Source organism: Parasteatoda tepidariorum, chromosome 9 (genome assembly GCF_043381705.1).
Source record: "Parasteatoda tepidariorum isolate YZ-2023 chromosome 9, CAS_Ptep_4.0, whole genome shotgun sequence".
Lineage (NCBI taxonomy): Eukaryota > Metazoa > Arthropoda > Arachnida > Araneae > Theridiidae > Parasteatoda > Parasteatoda tepidariorum.
Genome location: NC_092212.1, coordinates 23,686,404 through 23,694,158, shown reverse-complemented (window position 1 = coordinate 23,694,158; position 7,755 = coordinate 23,686,404). Strand labels below are relative to the sequence as shown.

The 7,755-nt window shown below is 32.8% G+C and overlaps 1 protein-coding gene across 1 annotated transcript in view; it reads right to left on the bottom strand.

The window, feature by feature from the left end:
* The window catches only part of LOC107454778 (clavesin-2), a 356,878-nt gene that overhangs the window by 36,094 nt on the left and 313,029 nt on the right, over nucleotides 1–7,755 (bottom strand). The window lies entirely within an intron of this gene.

The following is a 7,755-nucleotide window of genomic DNA, read 5'->3' as shown; positions in this document are numbered from 1 at the left end:
TCTGAGTGGAAATAAATAATAAATCGCCGAAGCGCAACTGAAAGGTGAAAGTTGGGGTTCAGTATCTTTTACTGAGAGAAAATTAAAATGAAGTAGTGAGATTGAACAAACAAGTTTGAGAGAGAGAGAAGAGGTTTTGTGGCAGACTGCCTCGCCTCCCTTCGAGGTATTACCCCGAGCTTCACAGGTGCACAGTAGCCACATAGCCCCAGGGAAAAGGGGAAATACATAATAAATGCGCAAAATTATTTACAAGTATTTACAGCTATTTACAAAATTTACGGGACAAAACTCCGTCGGATAGGAAAAAGGCGGTTGCCGGGCTATAATTTATGTTGTCTTTGATGAGCTCAAAATCAAAATTTTTAAAGTAATTGCACGTATGACAAGAGAGTGCATCTCTGAAGAAACTTGCACATAGTTCAGCTATGTGCTCATCTATTTTGTTGATTTTTAACTCTCGTCTTAGATCTTTCATTCTCATGGATCTGGGGGCTCCTGTGATATATCTGAGGAATTTATTTTGAGTGATCTCCAGTTTCTTTTTTTGACTAACAGTGGTTGTGCTCCATGCAGGGGCTGCGTAGCTGATGATCGGTCGAATACATTGGAGGTATAGGGTTCGTTTTGTTTTGAGTAAGATACATATCTATGATTTTGTTACCACAAGTGATAAATATATTTGTAGATAACTGGTGATATATACTTAACCATAGAAATATACTAATAGACAACTATGGAACCAAGTTAAAATTTTAGAAAAATCTTTGCTCTTTATTATGTCCTTTATGTTCTATTAGCCAGCTATTCCCAAATGATGTTCTGCGGAACCCTAGGGTTCCGTGGAATGGTTCCCATGAATTCGTACTGTTTATTACAGGATGGCACGGATGTTACGAATTTTGAAATCTCCGATTATATTTCAATCCATCCAGTAATTCGAAATTTACTTAATCTTTCGGTTGCATTTATGAAATTATTTCAAGTAAATATATAAAAATGGAATAATATAGAAATGACATTTTTAAAAAATAATATATAATATTTCTAATAACAAAATATTGAATAAATTATGAAATGAAAAATCATTTATAAAATATCGCATTTGTATTTCCTACCGTGCTTTTTAAACTGAAAATAAGATAGTTAAATCAGTTAATAAAATAATTTGTTTCCCTAATAAACACTTCCAACTTTTCAGTTTCGATTCTGAAGTAAACCACAAATCGGCTTATTTTATTCATTTTCAGCTTATGTATATACTTTAATAACAAATTTATAATTAGACTAGATATAGCACAAGGACTGCTAATTTAATTGCTGGACATAAAACCTAATTTAGGATAATTGATAATAAAATAATGAAAAATCTTTATCCTCATAATTGAATAGTTTAAAAATAGTCTTCTACAGCTTATTACATTCACAATTATCTTAACCATCACCTCCTACATCACTTTAGCCTTCACACGATCTTTTATAAGTAGTCCGCGCAGACTATTTAAAAAGTGAAACAGCTGTGTGCATGAACCCAAAAACCTTTTATAAAAGTAATTGAGAGAAATTCATCATATATATTTGAGAATTGAATCTGTAGTGGTTGACAAGTGAATAAGGCAAACCAATAATATTCATAAATAAAATAAATTTTTAGTCCTATATTTGCTACCACTTTCTTATTTTAACTAGATTTTGTATTAAGTGACTCGTTCAGAAAGTGGGCATCCTTCACAATGGTCTGATCGGACTACCTATAACGCACAGATTTTTCGATCAGAAAGATCGGCGATGAAAAATCAAATCTTTCTAAATGTAAATAAACACTTTAGAACTTGGGCTTTTCGTTTGGGGAAAAATTTTGATATACTGCGCTTTAGCAGAGATGCTAACCATGGCTGAAAGTCCTTATATAGCAAGACGGAAAAGGGAAAAAAACTGGTACGAAAGACATTTTATTATAGCATTATTTTTTGAGAAAAATATCTGTAACTACCAAGATTTCTTTTATAATTTTAGCATATATATAAAACTGCTTCTTTTTTTAGGGTAAAATAAATACTGCTGAATAGTTTAAAAAAGAAAGAAGTAAAATGGTTTTACTACCAGCCTTTTCTCTTTTCCGTCTCATTTTCACCCCTGATGCTAACAGCCAAAATAATTAAAAAAACGGTAAATGTCTGCAGAGAAAATTTTGCAAATATTTGACTACTTATGCTTGCTTTTTAAAAGCTGTAGCATACATTCTCATACTCATATGTGATGGTTATCTTAGCATCAGCCCCGCTAGGGGCTCTAACTAATTCATCTGAGTGGAAATAAATAATAAATCGCCGAAGCGCAACTTCCTATAGCATACATCATCATCATCATCAACATTTATCTGGGCGCCTGGGGCCGTTAGCGGCCTTTTTTCCCATTCGTCTTGAATTTTGATCTTTGGGGTGGTTCTTTTTGGTAATTGGATTGCAGTTGAAGTAAAAGGAAATTAAATATTTTGAATTTTAGATAAAATTACGTCACTACAAAAATGAGCTGCCATCGGTCTGAGGTTTATGTCTTCTCTTAAGTTTTCAAAAGTAAAAATTTCGTTCAATCCTGCGGTGTCACAATTAATGGTTTTTTCAAAAAATTTGAAATTTAGCTTTGCAGTGTGATGATCTAAGGAATCTATGTTTAGGTCGCGATGTATGTTTTTATTTCTGATAAACCATCTTGCTTTTGTTATTTTCCTGAGGATTTTGTTCTGGCATGTTTTGAGTTTTTTAAGGAGTGATGTGGAGATGTTGCACCAAGCTCTATAGCATACATACAGAGCGGTGAATTACGTAAGCCTAAGAATTATTTAGAAATACTGGTGGATAAAAATCTACTAAATTGAATTTATTCAATCAAGAATCACAATTGATAAACTACCACTTTAAAATATATATTTGCTGTCCGGGGCAAGTTGGCATCTCCATATATTTTATTCTTGAATAAATGTTATAGCTTACAATCCTATGTAAATGATAAATATTAACGATTTTTTTTCTTAGATTCCACAATGTTATTTTCAATTCTTGATTATATTCGAGTGTGAAAAATTATTGCAGCATAAAATACAACGACGCTCGAATTTTCTCGAGTGTGCACAGTTTGGCCTGTTTAGCACAGTCGAATTAACTGGAGTGCACAAGTGAAGGGGTTAATAAACTTTATTTGTGATGTCGGGATTCCACCGGAAAAAAAAGATCATTGAGGGTTCCATAGCCGAAAATTTTGTTAACCGCTGGTCTAAACTCTATTTATGTTCATTAAATATTTTTCTGCAGATATTTATTTTAAAGCAATGACTGATGTATACTTTATAGTTTGAATGCATTTGCGTTTTGGAGGTTTTCATCGATTGGATATAATTGATTGATTTGTTATTAAGAGCAACATACCAATAAACAATTTAAAACTTTAATTTAAATTTCAAAATCTACTAACCCTTGACCATTGTCGAAATATATAATTGTATTAGTGTTGTCATCACCAAACACTGTAAACTCGTCAAAATTCGCCCTATTTTCATTCCCTGAAATATCGAATTTTTTTGTAATTGAGAGCATAAATTGTACATAGGAAACATTACTATATGAAGATAATGAATAAAAAGTTGAGTGGATAAAAGTTAAGTGACAGTTTTATTAGATCTACCGGAAAATTCTATCTGAGAAAGAACAGACCCAATTCTATGACAATACAGAAGGTGCCTTAATAAAAAAAGTGGCAGGGCATTTACACTTAATGTACGCATCAGATGCACCGCTTTGTTCTGTCGCATACTTTCGTTACAAATTTGAAAGTGTACACACATGGCAATGTAAAACATATCAAAAACCTGGTTGGTTGGTTTGCCAGTGTAGGGGGAACTCGAAGTGTAACCATCTGCGTGTACTGAGCTCTATGTTGTTCTGATCCAACATAATAAACGAACAAATGAATGCTATTAATCAAGTTAATGAAAACAATTCTATACTAACTTTATAAGCGGTGGAGGCTAAAGGAATAGAGCATTCGCCTTCCAATGAAATGAACCGGGGTTCGATCCCGGCAATGACTGGTCGATACAAATTCCGCATCCGGCTTGCACCGACCACAGTGCTGACGTAAAATATCCTCAATGGTAGACGGATCATGGAATTGAGTCCCCTTGCCGTCAGGCTAACCGAGGGAGGTTCTCGTGGTCTTCCTATCCATGTAACGCAAATGCGGGTTAGTTCCATCAAAAAGTTCTTCACGAAGGCAAATTTCTCTCAATTCCCTTGTGTTCTGGATTGGGTTCAAAATTAGAAGGCTACGGAGTTTAACTTTAGTAGTCGCAAGCCTCCAAAAACTGGGTCGGTTGTTCAACGGCGGTTATAAAAAAAATGTAATTGCCCATCGATAGATGAAACTCGTCTGGGGAACAATAATGCAATGTAATATAAAGAATAATTTGCCAGACTACGAATTTGAAGGTACGAGGTTTGAGCAAGAGTCAGAAATCACAAGTTCGAAAGAATACTGAAAGAGGGAGAAAGACGAAAAAATCTTAAGAAAGTAAAGATTAAGTTTTTAAGCTCTGGAAAGAAAGGTATTTCTTCTTTCTTTTCTAGACTGTTTTTATTTCTTAATTTTTTAAAGTTTACTTTGGAAATTTTTTTTATATCAATTATAAGCGTAGTTCTTACTTTCTTTTCACCCTCATTATGCAAGTGTTTCTGATTGGATATTAGATGTATGCTTGTATATATATAAGACAGACGCAGATTGAATTTGTATGGGAAAGAGTATGGCACATCTATATTTGTGTTATAATGTGGAGAATAGAATCAATACCTCCTAGAAAAGAGAAGGCCTCAGCACGGGTTACCATAAGCAAGAAAATCGATCCTTTAGTAGTCCAAACGTAATGACATGTTTCGTAATCCTTCCACTACTGCGCAGTTTAGTAACCCGAACGTCGTGACATCTTTCTTATTTTTTATCCATTGCGCAGTTTAAGTTCGTTACATCGGACTACTAAAATGATCCGTGCTGAGGTCTTCCTTCTTCTAGGAGGTGTTGGTAGAATACTCTCGTTGATTATGTTTTTCAGAAAGTTATGCGATATTTAATTTATGTTGTTTTATTTTTTGCTCAATAAAATTTTTTGTAAGTTCAAAGATGAATTTTCAATTACGCTTGCTTGGCCTTTCACACTATGCTCTCAACTATTCTAGTATAACAAATGTTTTTTTGTAAATAACAAATATGAATACGGATAGTATACAAGAAGATCAAAACAAATTCATGTTGTTGTTTTTTTTTGGAAAAAAACAAACAAAAATTCCATTTTTTATGAGAATAAATTGCATAAATTAGCTCTCAATTCCCATACCGACCGCTAAGATCTAGTAGATTCAGTAGAGTTCTTTGAAAATATCTACTTTTGAGATTGGGCAGCATGGAAAAGACTCAACTAGTTGCACGAAGTTCACATGAAATACTTGAAGTTCATACAAAAATTCTCTGAGCTAGGATGGCTTGGTTGCCAGGGCGCTGGACTCCCGTTCGTGAGAACGGGAGTTTGAATCCAGCCGGCCGAAAAGTCCCCGTGTAGTAAATGGTGATTGGTGCACGTTAAATTTGTCGGATCATAAAGTCCTCAATTAATCCATAAAAATTACACCTCTGAGTGTACTGAATTGGTCGTTCAATGGTTCAGGTCAAAATTACGATCTGTGGATGAATGAATTGATTTATGAATGGGTCCACCCTATAAACGAGTGTGACGTAAGGGGGAGACAGAAATCGAATATTAGGCCACAGATGGTGAAACTGGAAAATAAAAACAATCGCACCTCCTCTGCCTTAATGGTCGATGACAACAACAATTCTCTGCGTTGCCGAAAATAAGCATTTGATTGAGCAAAATGCTTGTTTTTCGTGATTTTAATGAAATACGACGCAATGTTACACGTTTCTTTCTACATATTTTCATGTTATAAGCATTTAGCTTATCAAATCAATAATTTGTAAGAAAGATTTAGAATCGAAGAAGGATTATGGAAGAAGCATCTTGAAATTTTTGGAAGAGAGTTCAGTTGTCAGATAAATGTTCTGTAATGACTTTAAAATAGGACATCCAGTCGTTAAGAACATAAAATATTTCGTACTATTAATTCTTATCATTTATGACTGTCAAAAACAATTTTAGATAGCAGATTGCGGTTATTTTGTTTTCAAATATTATTTGAAATTTTATAAACATCAAATATTCCTTACTTTTTATCTTTTATCACTATAACAGTCAAGAATATTTGACTTTTATATAATATTAAAAATTTTTTAAATATTATATATTTCGTACTTTTTATCCCTAGCACCTATTACTGTTAAAAACAATTTTATATTGCCCACTGAGACATATTTATTTTTCATAAAATATCTCAAATTTTATGAACATCTAACATTCCGTGTTTTTTATATTTTAATTGTTGATAACAAATTTGCACAGAATACGTCAGAGTACTTCGTTTTATTGAATGTAACAATTGAAACTCCTGAATAAAATATGGTACTTGAGGCAGTCATAGTAAAAATATATTAAATTTGAGTGACAAACATTTTGTTTTTAAAAAGTCAATTCCAAAAAAACATTTTGCGCTCTGTATGAGAAAAGCTTTTTTAAAAATTGTCTTAGCATAAATTGCAGAGTGGTTTTAATTCACTTCAGAGCAATAGTCTAACTTATTTTATTCGTCACTTCTTATTTAAATTATAGCGAGAATGCATAGAACAATTGTAGACAAAATTTGTTAGAACTAAAATAAAAGTAATTCTTTTTACCCACTTTTTATTTTTACCTTCATTGCCAAGCAACATAAATAGTGAACATCATAAAAATACTGTCATGAGGATTAATTCTGTAAAAGTATTTAAAAATAAGGGGTAAATGCATAAACTCTTTCAGGTCGAATTTACACAATTATGCAAGTTAGATATTTACCCAATGTGCGAAGAATAGTAATATATGTGTTTTGAATCATGATTAAACTAAATTCAAAATTTTTCTCTTCTACCATTTTGATTTTTAAAATATTCTAGTAATTTCATTCCACATAATGTTAATAATAAATGTTAAAATTATTTATATATTCTATTAGACATAGGGTATCTTTTATTGCTTTTCAGCAATTAAATTCGAATTTATTTTCTCAACTTTTTATAAGCTTTTTCAGCACGTTCACGCCGGGGTGACCCACCGGTGGGTCACGCTAGAATGTCTCATCGGGCGGCGCACCGGAGTAAAAACTGATAACAATAAATTTCTGTTTTCAGTTTTTTTCCGGGAATAATAAAAATCCATAACTACCAATTGTTTTTTAACGGATACAATTTTTATATTGAATTGCTTCTCTAAATCTTCTGCCAAATTAGGTAGAGCACAGGGCCAAGAATTGAACCTTGCGGAACTCCTGCTTTAATGCTTCTAGCGGAAGAAAATACTGTATTGATCTTAATATAAAAGGTTCTGTTTGTCAGATAATTATTAATTAGTAGTATTAGATCTTTGGGGATATTGAAATTTATGAGCTTTTATATGAGGCCCTGATGCCAGACTCGGTCAAAGGCTTCGGCCACATCCAACATCAGGAGCGCTATTGTTTCTTTTTTGAAGAATCTTTGGTTAATATTCTCAATAATTCTCACTAGTTGTTTAGTGGTGGATAAGTGTTCTCGAAAACCGAATTGTATATATATATA